This window comes from Carya illinoinensis, chromosome 7 (assembly GCF_018687715.1).
Source record: "Carya illinoinensis cultivar Pawnee chromosome 7, C.illinoinensisPawnee_v1, whole genome shotgun sequence".
Taxonomy (NCBI): Eukaryota; Viridiplantae; Streptophyta; class Magnoliopsida; order Fagales; family Juglandaceae; genus Carya; species Carya illinoinensis.
Window position 1 is genome coordinate 19,877,501 of NC_056758.1, and position 13,839 is coordinate 19,891,339.

Consider the following 13,839-nt stretch of genomic DNA (forward strand, 5'->3'; position numbering starts at 1 on the left):
TATCAATTCACACAAGAGTATGCAAATTAAATAATCAAGAACGCAATAAGACCAATGATTTAATTACTACACAGGTTCATACAAGTCTTTCGATCTCTATACTTACCTATGCTGAAATATCCAAGATCTACCCTATGATTCCCTCTTTCGATAGCAAATCACAAGATTAATAATCATCTAATCAATGGCCAGTTAATTAGAAGCATTAAACTCAGAATAAATCAGATAAACAAAGAGAGAATTGCATTAAATTAGCATGGACAAACAAGCATAGTTCGGAATTAGGTTACATCGTTTTCCTAGAAAGAAGAAAATTTAGCTCATACTAGAATTGGAATTCAACATAAACGAATTCACCATAATTGTTCTGAGAAGATGGGAAGAAGAAAATAAACACTGAAAAATCCTCCTTGCAGCCTCAACTGGTCGTCAAAAGCTCAAGAGAACGATTCAACGCCTTTCTCCCGTCCGTGCTCGTGTATGAATCCAACGTACGTGCAATAAATTGGAATTTCGTCTCCAAAACAAATGATTTGAATCCCTCTAGCTATGTTTTTCTCTCCCAAAGAGTGTTCTCCAGTCAAAAACCGCGGCTCTAGAGTGAAGAATGGCCTTTTATATGGTCCCACGGCGGAAAACCTAAAATCTGTCAAAATACGATGTTCGCTCGAGCGGGGTGTCGAGCGCGCGTCGAGTGTTCGACTCTGCCGATTTCGCTCGAGCGTCCTATCGAGCGCACATCGAGCGTTCGACTCTGCCTGATTTCGCTCGAGCGGCCAATGTCTCCGCTCGAGCGATCTTCATTTTTCAGCAACCTGCTCGAGCTCCTTGTCGAGCGGCAGTCGAGCGTTTGAATCTGCTTGAATTCGCTCGAGCGGCCAAAAGCCTCCGCTCGAGCGAACTTGTAAAATCTGCAATATGAAATTTTGCAAGCCATCATAGGGTTTCAATTTTTGAGGAACCATGCCACTTGTCCAAAATGTTGCATTTGGTTCCCAACGCAATCCAATGATGGAGAAGGGGAAGAGGCACACGGTTTTAGTGCCAAATGTCATCCATGCAAACAGCTTTAGCTTTTCAAGGACTCACAAGTCTATATAAGGGGAGGAGCTGAAAACCTTGAGGTCTTTTGGTCACTTGGAGAAAGCTTCTTGAGACATTTAGCCTTCTCATTTTCTCTATACTTTCTACCACTTTCTCTCCATCCAAACACCACCCACGCTACTATCATTCCATTCAAACAACATTCCAAATGCATGCCAAGCTAGAGAAACCATCAACAAGGAAAGCCACGCAAGGTGAGGAACTAAACACTCTCTTTTCTTACATCTCACACGTGCATATTAAGGTTTGTATGTTTCAGCCATGCATAGTATATGAGGTAGTGTAATTGGTTTGTTCCTCGTTTGTTTGTTAAATATCATTGTGTAATTGAATGAGAACATGATCGCATGTTCTAATATTTTCAAGCCATAACGCGGAATGTATATGGTTGCACATAACTACATGATGTATGGTTTGCATAAAATCTTGGCATATAAGGGTATATGTTTCATGAAAAGAGCAAGGTATCATAGCCCATGTCACATATATTGGGTTTGTGAAATCTTTTTTTTAAAAAGAAAAGAGTCATTAAAAGTTTTGTCACGACCCCGATTGCTAGGACAGGGGAATGCCCTAGTGGAACTCCTCTATCCACTTGGGAGTGTCTGAAATAGACTGGTAGCCCTGGGCTTAATGAAGTACAGTCAATGAACCTTGAATGATTCCTAAAAGGGAAAGGATACTGGAGCGGGATTGCACCCAAAGCTAGTGAGTTCCATACGATGAAGGCAAAAATGAGAACTACTGTACTAAGTATGTTTAAGAATAAGATGTAGTCACCTCGGTTACAATGGGCAGCGGTAAGCACACGGTGTGTAGGGGAGCCGTGAGGTATCTAATCACATTTTTAAGTAAAGGATAAAGCTTTGAGCTCCAAGATATGCTATGTTATGTGAATGGTCAAGAACTCGAGCTCATATGTTATGTTATATGTTTAAGAACCAAGAATGAAAAGAAGAAAAGACGTTTTCTGAAAAGGGTCAAAAGGTCTTTGTTACACATTATCTTTTGAAAAAGCCAAGGTTGCATAAGTCAAGTTCAAGTCCATGCATTCATTATGGTTTGCTCTCGTATGCTTATAATATCTATTGTATGTTGCTTTCTTACTTACTAAGACTTGTTGAAATCTCACTGTGGTAGTTTAGACAACCATTCCCCACCCAGAATAATATAAGTTGTGACAGGAACTGAAGAAGGCGACTATGAGGGAGCACAGGAGGCAAGCTCCCCTTATACCTAGGGAGACTTCGAAGAGATGTGAGAGCTCATAAGAGCTGTCCATATTGGAAAGGTTGGAAGTTATCGACCAGTTTATCATTGAAGTGTTGCAACTCTTTGAGAAGCTAAGGAGGATTTGAACAAAGATAAGGTCAATTAGGAATGCCTAGCTAGTTAGTATTTTGACAAGGGATAGCGAAGAGAACATAAGAAATAATGTGTTTTGATGATTTTTAGTGATGGTCCCGTGTTTTTGGGTGTTTTTGAGAAACAACCATATTTTGGAAGATTTTTATAAAATTAAATCTTTTGGGATAATTGCACTTTGATACCACGACATTTATTTTACCACCCGACCTATGTAGTAACAGAATTTTTCCCTTGCAAATTACTATATACTGCTAGAACAATAGGTGCATTGCATCTTATCTGTCATGTATGAGCAGTATATAGCCTTGAGTTACATCTCCCAATGCTTCAGTCACTGTCCAATCCCAAACGGGGGTTGGGGGCTTCACAATAGGTATCTACACCCTCACAAGTACGTATAACATGTACGTATAATAGTTAATTAGGCCAATTTCAAGCTTGTTGATTGTACTTTGTTACCCTAGAGAATTTTACACCAAGTTAAACACTCCAGCATGAACAATTAAGTTCCACTAAGATATTAACTCATCCTAGCACTTGGGATCGTTTCAAAAGTAAAAGATTTGATTGATGTAAAAATAATATTTCAAGACACTTTGTACTCGAGACATGACATGACGTGAAATGAAATGATTGATAACATGACCTAACATACCGTGCCATGTATGTGAGATGAATGACATGGTATAACTTGAAACATTTGAACATTTCGTGACATTATGTAACGTGTAACAAATAACTTTTCATGACATGATGTAACATGTAACAAATAACTTTTCATAACATGACATAACATGTGATAGATGAACATTTCGTGAGATGGAAAAATGTATAATAGATAAGCATGTAGTGATATAGTATAATGTGTAACAGGTATACATTTCATGTCATAGTATAATGTGTAATAAATAAACATTTCGTGACATGGCAAAGTACAACATATATAAGAACATAAGAGCATGAATAACTATTCTCCTACACACACATACACAAGATCTTGACAGTAAGCTAGAGGCTAACTTTTTTTTTTAATTAAAGAGCAGGTAGTCACATGTCCAATAGTGACCCCCTCCCAAATTTATTGATAATGCCCTCACTTATGGAGGAAGAATACCATGGTAATAATCAAGGCCCATAGGAGAAAAAACCCAAAAAGACCAAAACTAAAATAGTCAACTAAACAAGCCCATGAACTTAACAAGATAATCAAAAGCAATAAAAAGACTATGACACCTTAACAAGGGAAGCCCAGAGCAGTCCAAACGGATCAAACCTCTAAGAATCCGGGGCAAGTTAAAATTATTAGAGTAAACCAATTCTATGCCTAAGACACCTTCCTTGGCTAACCAATCAATCACCTTATTACCTTCTCGAAAAACATGCTGAAAATGACAACTGATAATATTAGTCAATCCAACAAGTTCTTCCCAAAAATCCTCTAGGTACCATACACCACAACGCCCTTTATTCCACCAATAAATAACCACTAGTGAATCAATCTCTACTATTACATTTGGAATGTTTAAAGATTTTCAAAGCCTCAAACCTCTAGAAGTGCTAGAAGCTCTACTTTATTTTTAGAGCCGAGACCAATAGGAGAGGCAAAAACTTGAACAAGCTTACCTAGATCATTACAAATAATACCACCAATGCCAGAAGAGCCCGGATTTCAAAGACTACTACCGTTTGTGTTCAACTTGAACCACCCATATGGAGGTTTATGCCACTTAACCACTTTGCAACATTTAGCTTTTGGAGAAATCAGATTAATCCACAGGGCCTCCAGGATCATGCCATCAAAACAGGACAACCTAATGGGATTCTTTACCACATGACATAAGGAACCGATCCATACACAAATAGATTGAATAACAGCTTCATTAGTTTCCAATTTTCCCTCCATTCCAGCTAGACACTTTCTCCTACAAAAGTCGTCAAGTAACAATGATAGGAATAATACCAACTATAAAACCCACCTGGGAGGAAGAGCTAGCACGCTTAAACCAAATCAAGACATTATATTTCCAAGACCTACCAAGAGGGATCCCAAAAAGGTTTTCAAAAAAGGCCTAGACTTTTAAGAAAGATCACTCTCAAAGAGAACATGATTAAGGTCTTCATAATGGCTTGCATTACAACAATCACATTTGGAAACAAGGGGAATGCCAATACGGTGCAATCTTGTGATGCCCCCAAATCCCACGCATGAACACGGGGAAATCGAGACGTCCGAATGATGACATCACGGGTCATCATCCTATCGACGTGTGCCAAGTGTGTGAAAAAGCGACGAATGTGCATGAGAAATACGCAGCGAAAAGCAAGTCAATAACTAAGTACCAGAATTTCTCTTGTTTAATACAAAGCTGTTCAACACATACTTAATTAAATATTACAAGACACAAACATAAATTAAACTAAATACAAAGCATAAACTTCAGCATTCCGGCGGAGCCGCATCCTCGGGCTCAGCCTCCTCCTCCTTATCCTCGATCTCTGCACCAAAATCTATGGTACCAAAAATGGTGCCACAGGTAAGTAAACTCCAAATACCACTAGATAAAAACATATAAAACTCAAACAATATGCATGAAATAAAACCCAATGCACATGCGCCATAAAACATAATTTTTCCATGCACGCCAAAAAACCCATTTGGCCCACAAAAACATATTCTTAAAACCAAGCCTTGCCATTATCCCAGATAATGGCCCAAACCACCATTTTCCTAGAAAATGGATCAACAGCCTTGAAAACCAAACATTGCCATTTTCCCAGAAAATGGCCCACATCCGAAAACCATAAAAACAAACCGGTTATGCATGCACCATGATCTCCCTTACGGATCATCCGCACACCCTGGCTCTGTGCCACACCTCAAGTAACGACTACGCATGTGACGCCTAAACGATCGATGCCCAGACTCGCGCCCTACGCGTACCTGGCCAGGCCATCCTCTAGTCCCCGCCACTCTAGTTACCGTATCGTGCGATCCTGTCGTCGCCCTGCAACAACCCAGGGGATGTCACTCAGTATTATCCACTCTTGAGTGACCAGAGGAGCTCCACCGAGATAATAACCCATCCCGGCTTGGGCTCGTGAGACACACGCACCTAAAAACCATTTACGCCAATAAAACGGGACTTTCTCGATTAAAACACTATGCACATAAACACAATATGCAACTCACGCCTCATGGCTCAAATAAACAAGCAAACACAAGCAAGCAAAACCAAGCACTCCTTCCTCGATCCATCCGACCCCCGAACTCCTCGGACTCAGTCCGAAATCAGCCAACCAAATTTCGTCCTCGAAATTTGCAAGATCAACTACCAACTTAAAACAAGCCACATAAAATCACATAAACCAACTATGACCAAGATTTAGAAATGTACCGTCTTTACTCAAACAAGTATGGGTATTGTTCCCTCATATTCGCTACTCGCTCCCAAGAGAAGTCTTGAGCTAACGGATGTCCCCATGCCACCTTAACCAAAGGTATCGTCTTGGATCTCAACTGTTGCTCCTTCCAATCCATGATCTGCGACGGAACAACTTCATAAGTGAGATCCGGTTGCAACTGAATACTCTCTGGGTCGACAAAGCGTGGCTCTTATTGTCCAAAGCTCTTCTTCAAGGACGATACGTGGAAGACATCATGAATATCCCCAAAATACTCTGGCAAAGCAACTCTATAGGCGACGGACCCTACCTTCTCAAGAATCTGAAAAGGGCCAACATACCTCGGATCCAGTTTCCTCTTCTTACCAAAACGCTTAACACCTCTCATGGGAGAGACTTTAAGATAAACCTTATCACCTTCTTCAAAAGATAACTCTCTCCTCCTGGTGTCAGCGTAGCTTTTCTGACGACTCTAAGCTGTCGCCATTTTATCCCTGATGATCCGAACTTGGTTTTGCATCTCTTGAATTATTTTGGGTCCAATTATCCTACTCTCCCCGACTTCATCCCAACACAAGGGCGATCTGCACTTCCTCCCATAAAGAGCTTCATAGGGAGCCATCTGAATGGTCGCATGGAAGCTATTATTATATGCAAACTCTATGAGCGGCAAATGGTTTTCCCAACTCCCTTGAAATTCCATGACACACGCTCGCAACATGTCTTCAAGGGTCTAAATGGTGCGCTCCGATTGGCCGTTTGTTTGTGGGTGATATGCAGTACTGAACTTCAACTTAGTACCCAAAGATGCCTGCAAACTCTTCCAGAACTGCGACGTGAACCTTGGGTCTCGATCCGATACTATACTCTTCGGTATGCCGTGCAGCCGCACTATTTCCTTGACATACAAGCGGGTCAACTTACCCAAGGAATCGGTGTTATTAATAGGCAAGAAATGAGCACTTTTTGTTAACCGGTCAACAATCACCCAAACAGAATTTTTCCCACTAGGCATTCTCGGCAAACCCACTACAAAGTCCATTGTGATGTCATCCCATTTCCACTCAGGAATAGGGAGGGGTTGAAGCATACCTGCGGGTCTTTGATGCTTGGCCTTCACTTGATGGCAAGTGTGGCATTTCTCAACATATAAGGCAATATCCCTCTTCATTCCATCCCACCAATAATTTTTCTTTAAGTCCCGGTACATCTTCGTACTGCCGGGATGAACTGAATGAGGGGTCACATGAGCTTCTGCCATGATCCGCTCCTTGCATTCTGAATCTTTGGGGACCACTCTGCGATCTCGGAACTGAAGTATTCCATCTTTATCCATGCTATAATGCAACGACCCTCGAGATTTTCTGACCATTTTTCTGATATTCAGCAGCTTCGGATCCTTCCTTTGAAGAGTCTTCAATTCCTCAAAATCAGTTACCCGAACATCAAGAACTGAAGATAGAATCTCTTCTAGCTGCGAACTTTCCATAAGGAGCCTTCTCATCCCACAAAGCAAAGAATCCAATTCTGACAGCTCGGCTTCATCTTCCAAGTGCGATTTTCGGCTCAAAGCATCAGCAACTATATTGGCCTTCCCCGGATGGTACTTGATCTCACACTGGTAGTCACTGATTAGCTCTAGCCATCGCCTCTGCCTCATGTTCAAATTTTTCTAGGAAAACAAATGCTTCAGGCTCTTGTGATTGGTGTATACCTCACATGCTTCCCCATACAAAAAGTGCCGCCAGATCTTGAGAGCAAAAACAATCGCAGCCAATTCCAAATCGTGCGTCGGATAATTCTTCTCATGGTCCTTTAGCTGACGAGATGCATAGGCAACAACCCGTCCTTCCTGCATAAGGACACAACCCAAACCGAACTTAGACGCATCACTGAAGACTACGAATGGCTTATGCGGTTCTGGAAGCGTTAACACTGGTGTCGTCGTCAACCTGTTCTTTGATTCTTGGAAGCTTCTCTCACACTTATCTGACCAAACAAATTCTGCATTCTTTCGAGTCAAAGCTGTGAGAGGTCCGGATAGACGAGCAAATCCCTCCACAAATCTTCGGTAATATCCGGCAAGCCCCAAGAAACTCTGGATCTCGCGCATTGTAGTCGGGCGCGGCCATGACAAAATGGCTTCCACCTTAGTAGGATCAATAGCCACTCCGTCTCAGGAAATCACATGCCCAAGAAATTTGACTTCCTCCAGCCAGAATTCACACTTGCTGAACTTGGCATATAAGTGGTGTTCTCTCAATTTCCCAAGTACCAGACGAAGATGATACACATGCTCTTCAACATCTCGGGAATAAATCAGAATATCATCAATGAACACTACCACAAAGGAATCCAGATAAGGTCGAAATACTCGATTCATTAAATCCATGAAAGCAGCAGGGGCATTAGCTAACCCAAACGGCATCACCTTAAATTCATAATGCCCATATCTTGACCTGAAAGCAGTTTTGGGCACATCCTTTTCTCTGATCCTCAACTGGTAGTATCCCGACCTCAAATCAATCTTCGAGAACACAACTGCTCCTTGAAGCTGATCAAATAAATCATCTATCCGCGGAAGAGGATATTTATTTTTGATGGTCACCTTGTTTAATTCCCGATAATTGATGCACATACGGAGGGTTCCATCTTTCTTTTTAACAAACAAAACTGGCGCACCCCACGGCGACGTACTAGGTTGAATAAATCCCTTATCTACCAGCTCTTGCAACTGAGTCTTCAACTCTTTTAATTCAGCCGGTGCCATGCGATAAGGAGCTTTATGTACAGGAGCCGCTCCAGGTTCCAAGTCTATAACAAACTCCATTTCCCGAACAGGAGGTAGTCCGGGCAAGTCATCCACAAACACATCGGGAAATTCTTCCACAACTGGAATGTCTGCCAAAGACTTCTTCTCAGACGGCGTAGACACCATCTGAACTAAGAATGCATCTGCTCCCCATGCAATCTCTCTTCTTGCTTGAATTGCCGATATAATTACCGGCTTTTCTTTTAATTTACTCCCCTCAAATTCCAGACAATCACCATCTAGAAGCTGAAAGGTAATTACCCGACTTCTGCAATTAATACACGCAAAATATCGGTATAGCCAATCCATCCCGAGGATGATATCAAAACCCAACAGCTTAAACACCACCAAATTAGCATCCAAGAACCTTCCATCAAAATTTAACGGGCATCCCAACGCAACCTTGGAGCACCACACCATTTCACCATCGGGTAAAGCCACTACCAATGACTTTGGCAAAGGTTCCGTGACCAAATTACACATCCGCGCAAACGTGGAAGATACAAATGACTGTGAAGCACAGGAATCAAACAAAGTGCAAGCATAAAACTCATACAAAAGGACTCTCCCTGAACCAAACACATAACCCATGAAATCCAAAAAAAATAAAGGAGAAACCAAATACACCAAAAATTAAATCCAACATAAAATTAAATTAAATTAATCCATACCTGTAATTACTCCAGCATCATGGGTCGCTGGTGCCTCATCATCCACATCTCCGGGTGTGACAGCATAAACCCGGGCTCGCACTGCTTGCCTTGGATTTGTTTTTCCACCGCGTCTACCTCCACGGCTTCCTTGAACTGGTCTTGGACACTCTCAGGCAAAGTGACCCTGCTGGCCACAATTATAACATCGAGCCCCACTAGAAGGGCACTCACCCACATGGGCTCTATTACAAACTCCGCAAACAGGCACACGTCCTCACATGCGAACACCTGAGGATGCTTACGGTCGAGTTCTGGTCACACGTCCTCACATGCGAACACCTGAGGATCCTCACATGCGAACACCTGAACAAATTTCTGTGGCAAACCCGAGCTGCTTCTTTCACCAGAAAAACTCCGCCTCTTATGACCCGGAGGGGAGCCCATACTCAAATTATTCTCTCGCTCCACAAGGGTGGCCACATCCACTAAGTCCTGAAAAGTGGATATCCGGTGGCTGACCACCTACGGCGTATATCAGGGTGTAGTCCCTCCTAAAAATGCTCAGCTCGCATCTCCTCTGTGGCGATAAGGTGGGGAGCAAATCACCCAAGTTCTATAAACCTTCGGGCGTACTTTTCCACTGTCATGCCTCCTTGGACCAAATTTGAGAACTCTCTTGCCTTTTGCTTCCTTACCGATGCGGGAAAGAAGCGGTCGTTAAATTCTTTCTTGAAGCGCTGCCAGGTTACAGCGGCGAATGATCCCAACTCTGCTTCTAGCATCACCCTCTTGGTATCCCACCAATCAAAAGCGGTGCCTTGCAACAGATAGCTGGCGTAGAGTACCTGTTGCACCTCGGTGCAACCACACACCTCAAAAGTTCTTTCCAAGTCCTTGATCCACTTTCCAGCTTGAAGCTGATCCTTTTCTCCAGTGAAGTGTGGGGTCCTATGCGCTAGAAAGCGCTCATAGGTGCATTCGGGTAAAGCCAAGGCCCTCCCTGATATGGCCAAGGACCTCCTGGTTGTGGCCAAAGTCCTCCTTGTCGCGGACAAGGCCCTCCTTGTGGCGGCCAGGGACCCCCTTGTTGTGGCCAAGGTCCTCCTGGTTGTGGCCAATGCCCTGTCTGCTGTGGCCTAAAATTTTGCTGCATAAACTCCATCATCTGCCGTATTGCTTGGGCTATGGAGTCATCTCATGATGTATTGTCCCGTGGCTCCTGAGTAGATTTCCTTGGTCTCACCATTTTCCTGCCACCACAACTTTTGAAACCCTTTAAGAAAACAAAACGAATAAAACCAACCACAAACAAAAAAACAGAACCAAAGACCAACACCACATCACACGAAACAAAAGAAACCAGTTTGCAAAAACATAACTAAATAAATAAAGAAACACAAGCAAACTAGCTCAAACAAATAAAACAAATAAACAAAACAAATAACAACTTTACTTCACATAATTTTTTTTTTTTAAAACACAACCTTAAAAACATTCTGGTACTACCTATGGGATATGTGGTTTTACCCAAAGCCAAACCGCTCTGATACCACCTGTGACGCCCCCAAATCCCCACGCACAAACACGGGGAAATCGAGACTTCCGGATGATGACATCATGGGTCATCATCCTATCGACGTGTGCCAAGTGTGTGAAAAAGCGACGAATGTGCACGAGAAATACGCAGCGAAAAGCAAGTCAATAACTAAGTACCAGAATTTCTCTTGTTTAATACAAAGCTGTTCAACACATACTTAATTAAATATTACAAGACACAAACATAAATTAAACTAAATACAAAGCGTAAACTTCAGCATCCCGGCGGAGCCGCATCCTCGGGCTCAGCCTCCTCCTCCTCATCCTCGATCTCTGCACCAAAATCTACGGTACCAAAAATGGTGCCGCAGGTAAGTAAACTCCAAACACCACTAGATAAAAATATATAAAACTCAAACAATATGCATGAAATAAAACCCAATGCACATGCGCCATAAAACATAATTTCTCCACGCACGCCAAAAATCCCATTTGGCCTGCAAAAACATATTCTTAAAACCAAGCCTCGCCATTATCCCAGATAATGGCCCAAACTACCATTTTCCCAGAAAATGGATCAACAACCTCGAAAACCAAACATCGTCATTTTCCCAAAAAATGGCCCACATCCGCACACCCTGGCTCTATGCCACACCCCAGGTAACGACTACGCATGTGACACCTAAATAAGCAATGCCCAGACTCACGCCCCACGCGTACCTGGCCAAGCCATCCTCTAGTCCCCGCCACTTTAGGGACCACGGAGTCGTCACGACAGCGTGACCGTATCGTGCGACCCGGTCGTCGCCCTGCGACAACCCAGGGGATGTCACTCAGTATTATCCACTCCCGAGTGACCAGAGGAGCTCCACCGAGATAATAACCCATCCCGGCTTGGGCTCATGAGACACACACACCTAAAAACCATTTATGCCAATAAAACGGGACTTTCTCGATTAAAACACTATGCACATAAACACAATATGAAACTCACGCCTCATGGCTCAAATAAACAAGCAAACACAAACAAGCAAAACCAAGCACTCTGTCCTCGATCCATCCGACCCCCGAACTCCTCGGACTTAGTCTGGAATCAGCCAACCAACAACAATTAATTATTGAAAGAGCAAAATATATTTAAATCTAAAAGTAGGGTTTGGAAAATACTTACAGCGCTATATGGTATTTTTAGAAAATACGCGGCGTTGCAAACGGCGGAAGGAAAGCAACGTAACAGTGAAAATTCACAGTGGCCGTGGGTTGTAAAATACCCACTTTTGAACGGGGACAAACCAAGGCTCGGGATTGATAGGGAAGGGTCTAAGGATGTTTATGAAGCTAATGGAAGTGAAGTTTGGCCGAGGGTGGCGGCGGAAATGGAGGAGGAAGGATGAATTTCCCAAAATGGAAAGCTAGCTCGTGGGAGCTGTTCCGGTGACTATTAGAGGCCGGAAATGGGTGGGTTAGGACGGCAAGGAGCCGGTGATGAAGTGGTGAAGAGATGGTGGCAGGAGGTGGAGTGACGGCAGCAGATCGGAGCAAAATCCGTGAGGCTTGTTGGGCTTTTTCCGGCCAAACGGCAGCTCCGTTGGCGGTGAAAATTGGCGGTGGAAAAGGAAGGGAAAAGAAAAAAGAAAAAAAAGGAAAAAGAAGGAAAAGAGAAAAAGAGAAAAAGGAAAAAGGGAAAAGAAAAGATGTAAGAATGAAATGAGGTCCAATCCTCACTCCGGAAAGCAAAACAAATCCGCCGAAAACGAGATTAAAAAACCGTAAAACGACTAATTAAATAAAACACATCATCAAATAAATAAAAACCAATTTTAAAACGAAATAATTTAAAATAAATAAACCAATATATTAATTAAATTAAAAACAACCCTTCAGTGAAAATACACGCAAAAGCGGGTCATCACAAATCTATCATCCACACTCAAGACCATATGCCAAGCCTTCCAAAAATGAATAGACATTTTTAAAGGAATATTTTTATGCCAAATCCAAGGATGCCAATTAAGAGAGGAACCTCTGATTCTAATACAATGACATGTAGATTTAGTAGAGAACATACCTATCTCCGTATGAGCCCAAACTAGTACATCTTTACCTGAATTATTCCTGGATAAAGAGGCCAAAATATCATCAACATTTTTCTGGCCGACTAAGTTCTCAAGAAGTTCCACTTCCCAACTATCCGACAGCCTACAATCTTTAACTTCCAGCAAAGGTTGACCTACTAATTGCATATCATTAATTAAAGGACCATTATACCTTCATTTGTCATACCAAAAAAAAAAATCTTCTTCTCAAATCTTCCATTTAGAATTATTCAATAGCGAAAGAATGCAGTTTGCAACCATTTTCCAAAATCTTGACCCTTTAGTAGCATCTATTAAGAACCAAGGTTTCGATCCCACGTATTTAGCTTTGAAAAAAACTAGCCCATAATGAATTACCTTGGATAAGGTTCCAAGCAAACATCATATGTAAGGCTATCTGAGTGTCCTGGAGGTGTCGCAAACCAAGTCCCCCTCTTTACACAGGACATCAAAGATGTTTCCAAGCCACCCATTTCTTTTTATCTCTCCCATTAGACTCTTCTCAAAATAAAGAGCTCATCAACCTGTGGATCGTGTTGATAGTAGCTTCAGGGACCTATAAAAAAGCAAAAAGGTGAAGGGCCACGCTTGATATAACATGCCTTAACAAAACAAGTCTCCCTCTAGTGAGAAGAGGTTGCATTTTCCAGCCACTGATTTTTTGCCTCACTTTATTCGCCATGCCTTGAAGATGTGATTGCTTAAGACACTCCAAAATAATGGGCATCCCTAGATATTGAAAGGGGAAAGTCCCTTCCATGAAGCCAGTACGTCGTAATAGGCTCTGCTTATGAGTAAGGGAAACTTTTTCCTAGCAATACAAAGCAGACATATTTTTGTTAATAGACTCGCCTGACCACCATTCATA